This window comes from Varroa jacobsoni, unplaced genomic scaffold (assembly GCF_002532875.2).
Source record: "Varroa jacobsoni isolate VJ856 unplaced genomic scaffold, vjacob_1.0 scaffold_803, whole genome shotgun sequence".
NCBI classification, from domain to species: domain Eukaryota; kingdom Metazoa; phylum Arthropoda; class Arachnida; order Mesostigmata; family Varroidae; genus Varroa; species Varroa jacobsoni.
The window spans coordinates 74,019-90,401 of NW_019213705.1; the positions used below are offsets into that span (position 1 = coordinate 74,019).

Genomic DNA, 16,383 nt, shown 5'->3' on the forward strand with positions numbered 1-16,383 from the left:
AATGATTTAAATGTTGCAGCAGCAACTGCTATCGGGTGTACTTCACTCATAGAACATAATAAGCTTGAACAATGTTTCTCTTTACTTAACGCTTTCAGGTAAGTATTCTCTATTGTATTACTGAATGTCCTGATCAATGTAACCAAGTTTTGAATCGAGATGGATATGCAAAAAGTAGAATCCTTTGTTAAACCTTTTAACATACTTTAAATAAGAACAATATGTAGCTTTTATCTTTCTATAAAGTAGAGACAAGTTGTCGTTCTATCTGGCCTTGGACAACCATGATTCGATTGGGCGTACATGTGAAAAGATGTAGATTAATTATTTTGACCAAGCAAGGTCTATTTTTTTCCGGTTACTTACAGGAAGTTATGGGATCGTTTATGATTACTGCATAAACAGTATGGACTTTCCGTCCCATTGACCTTAGTTTATTTGACCGTTGTGCTGCGAGGCTTTTGTTTGATCAGAAGCGTGGCCTTAACTAGAACTGTACCGCAGGTCATATCGGTGACAGAAAAAAATGTGTTGGCTTCATAACCTAAAGTTTCTTCGAGCATATTTTGAGCCTCAGTTGGGTGCTAGCAATCCCACAAACGATTTAACTCTTCAATCTTCACCCATGGTGACGCTGTGTTTGACAATCGTGTATATCAGTACATTTCTTACTTGTAATATGGCGAAAAAAAATGCCCGTGGTACAGTGGGGCACGGGTATTGTCGAATTTTACAAGGGCACCAATGTTGAGTAACCACACTTACAACAACTTTTATCTACAGAAATAAAGTTATCCCGACATGAGGTTATGTAACCAAGATAAACTGATTAGCTAAATGCTCTAGGCACTGCTTTCTGTACCCTAATTCTAATAATTACTCCAAGCATTGCGAGTGATCACGCAATGAAGCGTGCTCACGCTCGACCCGGGCGTAAAATTAATTAACAGATACATTTTCATTGCGACGATTTATAAGCCTGACTTCATTAAAAGTACAAAAGCTCTAATGTTTCGGCTTTGTCTAGTTATGATAATTGTAGTTATTTAATTATGAGTTTCTATACGGAGCGCCTGTATGTTATAAGTAGCTAACTGTAGAATGACTGGAGCAAATAAAAACGCTCGCGAATGCTATGACATTTAATAAAACAACGCCCTAGAACGTCGATTATACGAAACAATTGTTAATAAAGCGAGTAAGTTTATAAGTGAGACCTTTAGTTCAGTGAGTTTGTTCTTTGCAGCTAATTAACTTTATGTTTGTTAACTAGCACGAACGATGGCGCGCGATGGATCTGTTTTTGATTTTTATTCCCTTCGCAGATTTTCAGAATTCGACGGGCTTTTCCGGTCGCCGAGTCTATGACATATTATGAAGTGCAATAGAATTTGAAGAAAAAAATCCGTTTGGATTTAGATATCTATGACAGATTAAGTAATCTATTCACATCGTTGGCTCCAAATATAAAAACGTTTATAGAATCTAAACCGGCAGACACTTCGCTGGCTCGGCTTAATTGACCCACGTAGAGTGGAGTGGGTATTAAAAGTAGTAAATTTACAGCCGGCGCTGCCTTTGGCGTATTCTGTTGTTGAGAAAGCTTATCGTACTTATAGAATACGGACACTGAAACGTAACCGATTAAAATAAAAATCCCAAGATTTAATGGAAGCACGAAATCAAAGTTGCCTCATCCGCCATGTACGCACGCTCACACACAAACGTATTCTGACCATATCGCCTAAGCGACACACACAATTAAAGTTAGGGCAATAACAACTACCTTTATATGCTTCTTTTTCGTGCGCCTTATTAACAATGATAATTATAATCAATCGAATTGAAAAGTGAGCCAGCTACTTCTGTTTTAGCTGTGGTTTCCCAGCTAACATTCATTTTCGACGTGACACCATATGCGTTATCGCGAGGTAATAGTCATCACGCAATGACAAATCGTTCGTGGGAAACAGGCCTCTGAAGATAAATAGAATCCCTTCGAAAATATTGAACAAAATAATGCGTCGTCATCGTCACTTTTTTTATTTTCAAATTTTGCATTTTTCATTGCTGTCGTTTCCTTTCTAAGAATGATCGATTGTGGAGAGCTTTCCTACTCACAGAAGAATCACAATGGGCGCGCAAAGCCTATATCGGTATATGCGATGGAAGGTCTGTTGACGGATGGATAATAAGAGGGATAGGAGCAAGCCTGAAGCGCACAGCCGATGATGCTACTATCATGAGCTTAACACTATGATAGGATCACTTTGCGCTAAAGTAAATATTACAAAGAAATAATTCCGTCAGGCAAATTCTTTTCATTTTTCTTCGTACTACTTCACCAAACATCATCGACGCTAGACCTCGCTGCTGCAGAAACCTTCTGCTACTGGAAACTTGGTTCATTTAGGAAGGATTCTATTATTACAGCGTGGGCACAAAAAACAAAGGTATGGTTCAACTCTACAGGTATGGAAGTTTACGCAAGTTATCCCTATACGAATTACCGTACACAAGAGCCACTATTAAAATTGACATTGCGTTGAAACAGGTTCTTCTGTTATTTGTGGTTACTTTTAGTGATCCAGCCGCATGGGCAAATGCCCAGTGTTTTAGCCCATAATAGACTGGTAGATGTCCCTTTAGCTGAAAGGGCATACGTTGATGTACATGCCAAGTTATGGCAACATCTGGATCGTGTTGCACGATCGAGACAGACGTACCTTGAGAGACGTGTGCACCTCAACGTCAAGTCTCAGAAACGATCGTCGTACCTATTGCACTTCGTAACTACGTAGTTGAAGCTTTATATTATTGAACTCGCTATGAGTATGGGTCCACGCACGAGCTGAACTGCTCATTCGTACCTATGGGGCGACCATGCACGACACCATACTGTGCATAGCTCCATGATCATTGTTGTTGTTTTTGTCGTAGTAATGCTGTATGTAGATTTTTTTTTGTAATCAAATGCTATAACACAGCATGACATGTATAAACTGGACTTTCGTAAACAATGCCCTATTACATCTCAAGTTCCAGCTGCGTCTCGCTGAGAGATATGCACGAGACAGATAATTACGAATGATAGCAGAGTGTCAATATCCACAGGCGAATTTTACTGGCGACTATTACGAGAACACTTCCCTGGTTGATTACGATAGGTCACTTGTTGACAAATATGAATTTCTGTATGGTAGAACACGTTTTTCAGGGGCAGTCACCTGCTGTTTCATGGCACGATTACAAAAGGAAAGTTAATTGAAGTGACATAAAATGTTGATATTATGTGCCGGCCGAAGCAAGCGATGTCGTACTGCGGGCCTGCCAGGCAAGGACCGAAGCGGCTTTGTCTCACTAGCGTTCGACTGCAGCTGTGAGTTTGATTTTTTTTTTTTACTATTACAAAACAATAGTAGGATTATTGAATTTTTACGCAAACAAACACTGAAAAACAAAGAAAAAAAACATTGCAGTGAATAGCCAAGTGCAGATTGGGACAAGTTGCTTTCAGTCTGCCAGGAGGCAGATGGAAGTAAATGACTCAATGTCTAAGACACATAGACATTACTATTTAAGAAATAGCAATCTCATTTTTATCAGAATGCCGTGCGTACGATGCATGTACATTCTTACACAACGATTGCTATCGCTACCGTTGACCTCCCTATTAACTTTTTTTAGGCGTTCCGTTTTTGATCTATGTGTTGCCTCCTCAATCGCAAGGTTAAGGGAGATTAGATGAAGATAGCAAAAGCACCGAAACACAAGTTTTAGGGTCAATGTGAGCCTTTTTTTTTTCACTGTAGTGTAGCCAATACTTCCACCGCTGCTAGCTATATTTTTCACTATCCAGCATCCCTAAATACTTCATGAAGTTGTAATGTTGCGATGGCAATGATCGGTCCCCACATATCATTAGTAATTTTCTAAAGGCAGAAATTAACATAAAGATTTCCTTTATTCAAGTAACCTGTAAAACGTGAAGTCAATTTATTCAATAGTACATACATCAATATACAATACTTCACTGCAGGAACTTAGGTCTGCGCTTAGGTAGAGGCAAGGATTACTGAGTTCAGTTTGACATCTAAAGTTTAATATTCGGAATCAAGAACCGATTTTTACATCACGGTACCTAATCGTGGTTAAGAGTATATTTTTTAAGCCTTACTTAGGGAATACTACCTGTCCCACAGCTAAATATTACAGCAAAGTTCTCCATTCAAGGTAACTGAAAGCGGCTACATGGTACAGATCCTCCTAAAACGTTGATTGACTTTGACTCGGCAAGAATCTTTTTCAGGCCTTATGTGGGACTGCTAAAACCGTCGCAGACTGATGCTTTCTGAGACTAACTCTTCATTTTCCCTTTGTCTCGCGTTGTTCCTCACATGGCAGGATCCTCCCGCGTTATTAGCACTGCAAATACAAGTTTTAGTTGTTTACAACATCGTAGCCATTGTACCGTATACAACTTCGTGACGCCAGGGCGCTACTGAGTTCTGATGCTACTATGAGGCTTTAGCGGCACCGACGAATGTCAATGATCACGATTACGGCGATGATTATGATGACGATCGTTTCGCAAGCAGCACCATTCCATAAGGCTGAAGCAGCGGCTGTAGCCTCTACGGGAGCATCAGCTGATCGGCTGGCTAGAGACTCAAACGATGCTAAAGCTGCCTCCCTTCTGTTTCTGCACTGAAGCCGCGGCTGGTGGCGCTTTTTTGACACCAGCGTTGGCGTTAGACCGTAACTTCGACAGCGACAGGCTTGTATCGCCTATTCAGTCCCTATTACCGTCAATTTAATTTAGACACAGGAAGGCAGGCACAACAATAGCCCAGCACGGCCGTAAATAGTGCCCAGTATTAAGACTAGTGACCAGTTGCTGTATATTGGCTTTGTAAGCAGGACCCACTGTGTGGTCCTGTTGGTTAGTCTATGTATGCGCATTTGCGAAAGCATATGCGAGCGTGTGTTGACAACGCTGCATTCGCCGTTGCTTCCATTGACGCCGTTACCAGTTCTACTGAAAGAGAGTTAGTTACGCATAGAGGTCATAGTAATCAATGTCAGTGATGTCGGTGTTCTGGCCGGCGCTGCACTACTAATGCTGGTGCGACCTGGATGATGCTTTCATTCTGCTACAGCTGCTGTTGGTAACTTTAACAACAGGGGGCGAAGTTGCCTCCCTGTATCACATGCTGTCCTATTACGATCACCGCCGTAAATCTTTGCTATCGTCGCCGGAGCCGCCACCAGCAACAACAGCGATACTAGCGTTATCGTCTGAGTCAAAGAGTTAGCGGCGGCGGGCAATCATATCGATTCGCACACACGGAGCACACAACAACAACTCGGCGACGCTAGAGCATCCGTGACGGCGACGGTGACAGGTTACGCCAGCCGGCATATTGCGTTCGTAAGTTGTGTCGATTTCAGAAAAACTTAGTTCTGATAGCCAGCTGTTCTTCTTTATTATTTTGATCTTCTGGAAAGTCTTCGTTGTCATCACGACAACTTGCTATTTTCGCTCCAGAACGAGAAGCGTTCGCAAAAGCCGCCCTCGCGGTTGAAGCTGACGCCGCCGTTTCACGCATGTCTCACTTATCCCCGTTTCCCCCTGTGTGTTACACTATAATAGTGGTCGGTACTACTACTACTACTACTACTGCCGCTGCTGCTGCCACCGCTCACTACGCGTCTATGGTATGAGTCTATTGGGCACAAACGACTATAGCGAAGGTTCGTGGCACACGATCCTCTCCAGCTCCACGATACCAGTCCAGTCGTTGGCAGTGACATGGCATAGCAAGGTGAAATAATCGCGTGCAAGTAGCTGCATCCGTTCGTTTCGATTTATGTGTCTGCGCCATGCGTGGCCTGTTGTATCTGTGCGTATCCGACCGACCGACCGACCGAACGTCACTGCTGTCTGGGAAACGAGTGTTGTTTCTTCTGCACCGGAGCGCAGCGCGCCACACACGCTTTTGACATCGGCAACGACGGAACGTTCTAGCTGCCGGGAGAAGCGAGGCGTGGGGGTGTGCTGTTGCTTCTCGACATCGTCCACTTGATGGCCAGAGCTGGACAGAGTCCGCGCCGGCTGATTTGCTGGTCGTTCCGTCCTATTCGATTCTGTTTACCTCCTTATTCGCCGTCGGCAAAACCAGCTTGCGGAGAGTCCCATCAAAAGGTTCCAGTTGCATAGCGCCGCGTCAAATAGGCAAATACAGCTACGGAAGCCAACCACCACCACCAGTCATAACTGTCATCAAGCGTTATAAATAACCACAGTATAACCATCGAGGTTATTGCCGTTGGTGTTGTTGTCGTCGTAATCAACGTCGGCCAATTGTGCCCACAGCAAATGCTGTGGCTGAAGTTGAAGTAGACAGCTCACCATGAAGAACGCGTACGTCATAATAGTACCCATACGCGAAAGAAGAATGGATTACATTAGCCAGCGTCGTGTTTAGTTTGTATATGTGTAAGCAGGAGCGTAAGCTCGTAGACAATGGCCGCAGGTTCGGCCAGTATCTGGTATAAGCGGATCGCTGCTGTTCGGAAAGGGCCTATCTAGCCGAGGGGTCTGCCTTCGTACATAACAAGAATCTGTGTCATCTGTTCGACTGTGACGAAAATGGCTTCTCGCATATTTTGTTATTACTATTACTTGGATATAAATGAAAAAGTCAATAAGATTTACACGTGATCGCAAGCGAGTACTAATTCCTGTACATCGATAGAGAAGATCAACAAGTCCATGGGCTGGTAACTAAATTACTTTGTTTATATCGGTTTCTCATTGGACACAATGGATGAGTAAGTGCGACAACCGGGTCATAGTGATTCGTAGTGGGTGAGTTAGTGCCGCTTGAGGATAATGTTAGAAACATCAATAACAAAACGGATATTAGAGCAGAGCTGAGCAGCGGAAGGAATTGGATGACGGGTCATTATAACTGGTACGTGATGTGAGGAAAAGAAGACAAAATGCTGATTCAAATAACGTTTATATTAAATAGACGCAGTATAACAGGCTATTCATTGACGGGCTGTATTGGCTGAAAGCCGAGTGTATACGAAAATATAGGTTTTAAAAGTAGTTAATGACTGTTCGAAAGAGACGTTAAAACGCTCCGATCAATCGGCATATATTGTTGTGTCATCCTTTGCTGTCTTTGTGGGTTCTTCGTTGATTAAAGGAATACAGAGCTTTGTTCATGGTCATATCGTAGGCTCTCCATAGGCAACAGAAAATAGTTCCTGCACAGCTAGATAATAAGACATTGACTTTGAGGAGTTAAAACGGCTTTCTCAATGATCCGAGCCGGCCACACTCAAGCGGCCTTATCTGCCTTGTAGATGATTTTTATGAAAAGTATTCATTCTATTTTTACGAAGATACGTTCGCGTATGCTATGAGCGTGCTCGAAAATGTTTACCGCTAATATTTTTTCCAAGATACCGCTTTTTGGAGTGGCCGGTAGCACCTAGAGACAAAGCTCTGCCGCTCCGATGGCCTGTTGGTCATTGGCCTCTTATCTCAGATTTCCTTTAAGTATCAGCATAATCATGCGATGCTAAAAATGCTTAAAGTACTGCTAAATGTTCCTCTGTCCTGTACATTGAGCGAATAAGTATGATCATTTTACTGTAGTCACCGGCTTTGGACGGGTCAGTCTGCTTTGGACGGGTCGCGACGGTACGTCACTTCATCCGATAACTAATTTTATTATCAGACTAATAATAAGGCACAATAGCCAAGTTCATAAAATTCATTGTCTAAGCCTAATACCGCGATACGCCGTATTTAAATTCACACGAAAAGCGTTGATTTCAATATGGATCACTTCCTAATCGCTAATCTGGCCTGTCTGTCGTTCTTCGCTGCCATATTTCTATGTCGTATTTATACGTCAAGTACAGGTCACGATAAACAGAACAGTGCGCACGCTAGCTGATCTCTCTTTATCGCTATTAGGCTTTTTGTGGGGCAAAGCTAGCGGTTGCCAGAGTGATGTTGGCGTCATCGACCTCGTCATAATAAAGCTAAAAAAACTCTGCCTGGGCTCTTGTCAGTTCCCCAGCTCTGAGCTGCCTCGCCGCTACCCATATTGCATATAGCGGCGATGCCTCTACGTTGCCTGTTTTTGCATGGGCAGCTGCTGCTGGCAACGACCATGGTGACTTGGGTTTAGATGTGTTGAAATCATTGGACGAAAACATGGACGGTTAGGGGGGACGGAGGAGTTACAACGCTACAAAGAAATTTGCAATCGACCATTAGTGCTAGCTAGCTAGCTAGCTAGCGATGACGATCAATTAACGAAAGCTGAAAACGACGCTGGGATCGTAGCTGGTGAACGTTTACTTCGGTTCAACCGCGCTGTTTTTAAAATCAACCGTATCACTCTGTAAATAAATAATGGAACAGACATAGGCATTGAACAGTGATATAAACATCATACAATAGCCAGGGAAACTACTTGTTCATTAAAGGCTGTTTATTGCGATTATGGTGAAAGGTAGCCGCCTTGCAACGTTCTTGATTGCTACAACATCGCGATGATATATATATATATATATATATGGCAGACACCGGTTTTGTCAAGCGAATGAGTGTCATAGGCTTTTTATGATATTCTAGTTTAATACGAGTGCTTGTGAGAACAGAAACGGTTTTTCAGCAGTGGCGGTGGTACTTTCCGACTCGGATACCATACCGTCCGCTTATGAAGGCATCAGATATAGCTATCTGATCATGGGTCGGGTCCCACGTAAGTTCAGAGTCGACATCCGTGATGATGGACGACAAAACCGCATTGGATGACCGAGTTACTTCGGTTGGGTTGCATCTCGTTATGTTCTGTTCGGGGACGCCAGCTGCTGCCAATGCTGCAGCTACTACCGTTGCAAATAGGACGAATGCGAGAAAGGTGCAGCTATTGTCTCGCGCGCTATATCATACCTTTACTGCGAGGGATTATGCCAACTAAAGGGAGAACTGTTCTAATGGTCGGCCTAACCGGTCGGTTGCAGCAAAACAAATAGGGAATGTTCATAGAAAATCGCCATTGAGAACGCAGGGGGTAGAGCGGACGGCTGAAGGTCAAGCCCATAAACGACGCTAAACAAAAATCGTCTAGTGATTCGAGTATGTGTCATGGCTCTTCTCGTTAGTTGTCGTGGTGTTGCATCTGCTGCTGGTGATCGAACCTAGCACGTGGTCGCTATGCTCTACAAATTTACATACGGCTTTGTTTAAGTTAGTATAACGATTTGAGAAATTGTTTATCGTGTTATATAATAACAATATTAATGTACGGCGAGAAGGAAGTTAACAGTGGCTAATTTTTGGAGCGTTTGCTACGCTCAAAGTTAACCTCTATAACTTCGTAGTTGAAGTCGTGTACATACGTATATATGCACCGTACATACATATAATAGAGCTTTATATGAGAGCTTTAAGTGAGGGTTCTATTTGTGTATGTATAAAAGTGTATGACAAAGTTAGTTGTCAAAATTGTCGCCCTATTAACCATAGGCGGCACGGACATTGCAGGCATGAATACATCGAGCTAAAAAGGCCTGTCCTATTTTAATAATAATTATCCTTGCATCATGTTCTTAAATAACTTTATTTGTCTATAGATTTGTTTTTGCATACATTCAGCTTTCTATTCCAACGTATGGACGCCAATGATTACTAAAGGCATATTGTCTGATAGTATAAACATTTTTGATTGGAGTATTAAGATTCATATGTTTCATTCAGATCTATGCCTCAAAATGGTTAGATTTATATGCAGATATGGTACGTAAAGAGTATGGTTCGTTAGTCGGCAACGTAACGTTCAGCGAGCTTCTACAGACAATATATATACGCAATGTAGACGGAAACTATATTAAGGTTATTTAATTTAAAGGTTTTCCCAGCAATATTCCCATTATGCAGTCTATTTGAATGATCTTCAATCATATTGCAATCAAATTTGGAACATAACTTCGAAAGTATTTTGTCTCATATCGTAACGCGTTATGCTACTGACGTTGAGACGCGTTTTTTGTTTGTATTTAATAGATTCTTCTTCCGTCTTAAAGTTATCTGTTAACCATCTTCAAGGTTACGGGTTGACCTTGTAGGATCGTATCGGTCAGAATATCTGTGGACCTTAGTTATCGGACTAGTTAAATGACGATATTCAGCAATCCATCTGAAAAGATCATTTTCACTGAAAGGGTCTGTTATTACAAGCTGAAAATTCCGCTATAAAAAGTAGAGAGATTTCATCGCACTAACAAAAAATTATAACAAAACTTGCGCAAACGCTTAGGAAGGCAGTATAAAAAACACTCTGTCGTCGGTCTCTGCTTCACGTTCTCAGTCAGCGTTTGGCATAAAAAGTCGTGACAATTGTGACTGGTTCCCACGTGTATATATATATATAATCTTCTTTATAGTAGTGACATTAAAAACTAGTATAACTGGTCGTAAATCTTGTATCTATTATCTGTTGTAAAGTTGTTAATGGCTTGATGCTGGCGGTATACACCGGTCCAGCAATGGCTTCCTCGGCTAAATTTAGTCGATTATTTGCTAGTGACAATGATTATAATGAAAACGACGCTGTTTTGGTGGATAAATCGATGAATGGATGGATGAGTGACGGCGTGGCCGTCTCCACTGTTGCTAGGTTGACTCTATATAGTCGACCGCAACAGATACTCATTCCGTCAGTCCCAGCAGAATGCTTCGTATACAAGGCTTGCAAAAGAGGGAGATAGACTGTCTTAGTGATAGTATAGTTGTAAAGGCAGTGGTAGCAAATAGAACCGCTATATGGCGTTTGACCCCCTAGCCCTCCCCATCAAGCTGCTATAAGAATGGGGGAAAGGGTATGCTTCTGCGTTTTACCGACCTCTCACTATACGAAGCAGTTACCGCCGCTGCAGCCACAGCAGCGGGCGTAGCAGCAGAGATGACAACAAAAATAACGGGAACGAAGTAATACCAGGAACAGCAGTGTCCATTCGGCAACAGTTAAAATAACAACGCCACGTAAAAGCTAGTGGGAGGACAACAAACATACGAACACATAATGTTCCGCTAATGACGACAATGATTCTGATAACGTTGGTGGTATCGCTGGCCGATTGTTTTGACGCACTTGGCCCGCACATGCTAAGTAGATGGAACTCTATAATGCGACGTTGTTGCTATTTTTATTACTGCCAGCCTCTTGTTGAAGCTGCCGACACAGAGAGGGGACGAAGACGAGGGAGGGGATCCAACTTTTATTCTAGCCGTCTTCGTACGTACACACATATGAATCCTTTCGTTCGCTACTTACGCTTAGACTAGGCACGTATTGCTAAAACTTAATGTTAACAGAAGTATAGCGAAGGCTCGTGTGCGTTCACTGCCTTCAGACAAAAAAGGTTTTTGTAGCAGCCGTCAACATGTTGTTGTGTCATTGCTAAAATTGGTTACGTCGCCGCTACTGAAGATCGAGGCGGATTCGCCAGCTGAAGAAGAATGTTATTGAGTCTCATAGTGAACTGTACACATACAAAGCTTGTGGATATTCGACGATTCGTGTTAGCGGTACAACTGGAAGAAAGTCTAGTGCTGTCTCTACCGTATTTGCTGCCGTCGCCAGAGTTATCGCCGACTTTATATATATATATATATATATATATTGCACTGTAACGTTGTGTGCATTGTCAGGTGCTATTTTATTGGGTCCGATGATGGCCCTGGTCGCCGTCGCTTAATATTTACAAGATCTTCGAGCGACTATGCGTGTGATGGCCACAAATAGCAAAACGTGAGACAAGCTGGATGGTAAACAGTAGACGAGGCCGTTAGCGATAGATTGAAATTCTGTTTTTCCCACGATGTTTACATGGATTGAATATTGAAGTGGTTTGTGATTCTAAGTAAAGACAGGATATATGCGTCGTTCTGCTACGCAGGAGAGAGCTTTGATCGCAGTTTATATATATACACATATGTTGCTAGCACTTCCATTAAGATCGTTTCGGTTCTCGAATGGCGTTCTGTATATATCATAGACTCAAAGAATGAATAGTAAGGAAACAAGGGGTCAAATAGAAGGCCTGCCACGTAAAGAGATAAGCAGCCTATTTAAAGGGTTTGTCTAAGCATTCTAAAAACTCCAAAAGTAACTTCCAACTAATCACAAGGAGCTGTAAGGCGAAATTTAGATTCTCGATTGCCTACGAATCGGCTCAAACTTAACCCAAGACGGTAGTCAACAGAAAAAATCTACGAGGAATATACAACCAGAATGGCTTCTCGCTCCTGACCACATGACTATATAGATTAGGAAGGACCCCGCTGTAAACGCCAAATTTCAACAGATAAGGGCAAAATTGTTTACAATAAAGAAAGCGTCGGTTCAGTCTGCTGGCATTTATGAAGGCTGAACCGGTGAGAGAAAAATCTAGTGAATTTCAGCACTCGTTAGACGGAAAAAACGTACTAGCTAGTAATAGATTGTCACGAATTCGTCTCGAGTCACCGAGGCAGGACTTCATTGACGTGAGAATTTTATTGATGGCCGCAGCCAGCGTCTCGAACTGGAGACGAGTTTATGATCTTAGAAATGTCTAATAGAAACCGAGAAGAAAGAAGATGGTTGCCAAATGAAGATGAGATGTTGAGATAAACGCAACATTTTTGAACAAAAAAAAGTAGGATTTTTATCTGTCGTTGTCCAAGATTTTTCCTTTGCTTAGCATTCTATGTAGGGTAAAAAAAAAGAGCGTTAACAGCTATTTAGATAGTGACAATATTAGTCTACGATGTATATCTTATTGCCAGTATCGTGCACCTAACAAACCGCAAAAACAATCCTTAAGCAATTCGTGGTGCGCTGATATGGGCTTGTCTCGTTGCTGCTAGTTTTCCCTATAGAAGAGCAGTGTGTTAAACGTGTGTAGCATTGCTTCAACATGCGAGATTGCATATTCAAATCGTATATTGCAGTTACTTAACCGCTCCATTACAGAAAGGAACAAGCATCTAACGATTGCAATTGAACGTCTGTCACGATCATCAAATACGTTCTAAATACCTAGTATACCTTTGAAATCAATTTAAAACGAGTGACGGCATAACATGCGTTTTTAGGGGACGTTTCTTACTGCTAGTAACTATCATTACTATAATCCGATTGTTGTTGGCTACGTCCTGAGCGGACGCAAGCGTCTATGTCTATTGCTATTCCCACTTGACCCCCTATGTAGACCAGTGTCGAAGTCCGACTAGAAAATATTGCAATGTTGACGCCCTAAACGCTTCTCCTGACTGAATCACGTGTGTCCAGCATTAGGCAATCGTGCAGCTACGATGCTATTATGTAATATTTGTTATCGATTGTACCGCGACCGGTTGGTGTTTCCTCATAGTTGTTCGACGACGACGACGAAACGATTTTTACACGATTTTTAGTCCGGATGAAGGGGAACGAAACGAGAGAAATGGTGTTCCCTGTTGCCCTGAGTTGCTGACTCACCGATGACGTTGAGAAAATTGCAGCGCGAAGTTTTTGCGGGGGACGCGTTTTCGTTCCTTTCGCTTTTGCCTTTTAGGCACCTTGTCGATGGGGATGTCGTTGCCGTCCCGTTTTGCTGCACCGCTTCTTTCACTTCTGTTTTTCTGATTCACAAACGTAAAAATCTTTCGAGGCAAAGCAATAAGCTGGCGCTGACAGGGACTGGCGATGTTTTGTACATCGTGTGTCAGCCAACCAGCAAAGCCAAACGCTTGCGGCCGCTTGCAAAATGTCGGCCGCATCAAGACGACAACGCAACCCAATGATCAGTACCAAATAGCAGACGTCGATCTGGGACTTCATCTTTCGTTCTCGCATACTCTCTCTCTTATCCTTTCGCTCACACTCCTTGTTTGGCTTGTAAATAATAAATAGAAGCCATAGCCATCAGTTTTACGTAGTTTTTATATCATTTGTACGTTAAGCTTTGTCCGATGTGTCCTCGTTAACGCTGTTTACGACTACTACTATTGATCTCGTTTGCACTGGATTTAATGCGAGCGTGCACTGAACAATGGTTCACAGCAGTACAGATGTGAAACCCGAATCATCCCGTACGTTTTTATCAGCCGCACTGAAAGCCATAGCTTTGCTTGCCGTTACTTCACGTTAGTGAATTTAAATTTAGCTACGCGTGCCTGCTAATAATGAAACGCTCAGCGAAACTTAATGAAAACTAAAAAAAACATTAACCAAGGAGGGACTGTGGGAACGGTGAAGGAAATACGAGCTCATGCAAACGGCAACAAGTCCCCGATCTTCGATCTTCAGTGACATTCATTTTCATCCTTGTTTTCTAGTAGCCCTATTATCTACTTATTGCTAAGCTTAGTAGCTAGACGTGGTTCCAAATCAAGCCACGGGAAGGTTTCCTGCTGCATCGGTTTCGTGCGATCTTGCGACTGGCGTAGCGGGCCGTATTTATTCAAGTATATCTGTCAGTTAAAACATTTTCTGGAATCAAATCCTGTTCCGCGAATTCTGTCTGTTGGCTGGCAGTCAGAATTCGCATTGCCATATTTGCCTCCGTCGCTACCACCTCCAGGCCCAGTGTTAGGACTAATAATCTATACTGCTGCATATGCAGTGGCTCTAGCCATGGGTAAGGTATTCGGTATAAATAATTTCGTTTTAATCCCATCAGTATTCCCGGCCGAGGACCTGTGCCCAATGGCGATGTGTTGCACAGTCGCCAATGGCAACCAGCGGCGGACAGATGAATAGCCCAGTTTCGAATCGGTAGCGGAGAAGATCCGTATATTATTTACATTATTGTCTCTGGATCACCGGGTCAACAGTTCGACGTGATGTATTTAGCGCGTTTCGTTGAATTGTCCATTCGTAATAGCCTGCGACCAGCGTAATGTTTTCCATAAGATAGTGTTAATGAAATCAAATTAGCTAGACATCTGAATAAAATAGCCAATATAGACTGGTACGAAAAGCGGCAACAGCAGATACTTGTACAAAGCGGTTCGGGCCAAAGTAATGCTATTAACAGTAGTACCTATAGTTATCATGAGCTGTGTGGTCTAGTGCTTTGGCTATTAAGCAGCTCCGTATCTAGCGCCGGGGTCGCTGTGGTCATTTTGGGGCTGACGGTGGATTTGCTGAACTAATATATCAGAGAATGGTCCAACGGAGTCCAGAACGACGATGACACAACGGACCTGAACTTGTCTGCGCTATACTGGTACATTAACGCGCAACAGAATGTTATAGCAATAGAAGTAATAAATATAAAGAAATTGCGCTTCTGCTGAGAGTCGTCGTCCGTGTGTTTCTGTTTTTTTCTTGTCATTGTCGGGTTCTGGTGGATTCCTAGCAGAAAATGGTTCGTGGGGCGCAGGAACCGAGCCAAGAAAAGACACCATGCCATTCTAGTGGTATTCTCCCATTATTGCTGACGCTTCCCGAGCCTCTCTTCACAACGATGAATGATGCTTTAAAACAGATATCAATGTACATAGTTGCTGCGCTACGACCCTAACAACGATAGGACGCGTGAAGAGACGAGGATAAATGACGAGAAACACACGCAAAAGTTTGTTTACCTCGACTTTTGATTATTACTAAAGTTACGGTACTGCTACTTGTTATATATATGTATATATAATAAGAAGAAAAATAAGAAGTTAGTGCTTTTCAACTCGTGAATAAAGTCTGCAGCCACCATTACCACGTGGAGACGCAATGCAGAAAAATATCATTCGCTGGCTCTGACCGTCTGTACCGCAGCATCTGTATATTTACTTATCAGGTCGACAACAAACGTGTAGAAGCAATGTTCTTTAATTCAAGAAGCGCATATCCTGCCCGATAATGTATCAGCTTATAGGTAGCATTTAGTGTTGTTAAACGAGTTCCATGTGTAACAGATCCTCACACATGTTAAAAGCCGTTCCTTACTGACGCAAAGGATCTTCATTTACATAACCCTTCGGGTTATCTGTTAGTAGAAGACCTCAATGAATCGGCTGACGAAAAAGGACACTGGGTAGTTTGAAAAAACAAAGCGAGAAAATTCACTCATTCGGATTAAGGTGGCATTTTTGTACTTCATCACTTAACTAAGTTAGCGGGCGAGCGTAGCAGAAACAAACAACGCGCGTGAATTTCTGTATGTCAAAATAGCTGATATTGGAATAGGCCCACAAGAATGATGAAGCGACTTGAACATGTGAGAACCATTTGCACGCAGCTGTCCATTCAGTCAGCTACTTTGTCAGCATACGTTTTACCTCTAGTCATACCAAATGATGCAATGCATGTGCCGGGAATACCGAAG

General features: G+C 42.5%; 1 protein-coding gene across 6 annotated transcripts in view; it reads left to right on the forward strand.

Moving 5' to 3' along the window:
* S6kII (Ribosomal protein S6 kinase II) overlaps window positions 1-16,383 on the forward strand; it is a 156,448-nt gene that overhangs the window by 61,110 nt on the left and 78,955 nt on the right. Inside the window, exons 1-2 of one of the 6 annotated variants that reach the window (XM_022839486.2) lie at window positions 2,682-2,947; window positions 3,204-3,379. The exons of 2 other annotated variants lie outside the window; for them this stretch is intronic. The gene's annotated coding sequence lies outside the window, so the exon portion shown is untranslated. Of the gene's footprint in view, window positions 1-2,681; window positions 3,380-6,747; window positions 6,978-16,383 lie in introns of those variants that run through there. 3 more of the 6 variants (XM_086969876.1, XM_086969877.1, XM_086969878.1) reach the window with 3 other exon arrangements.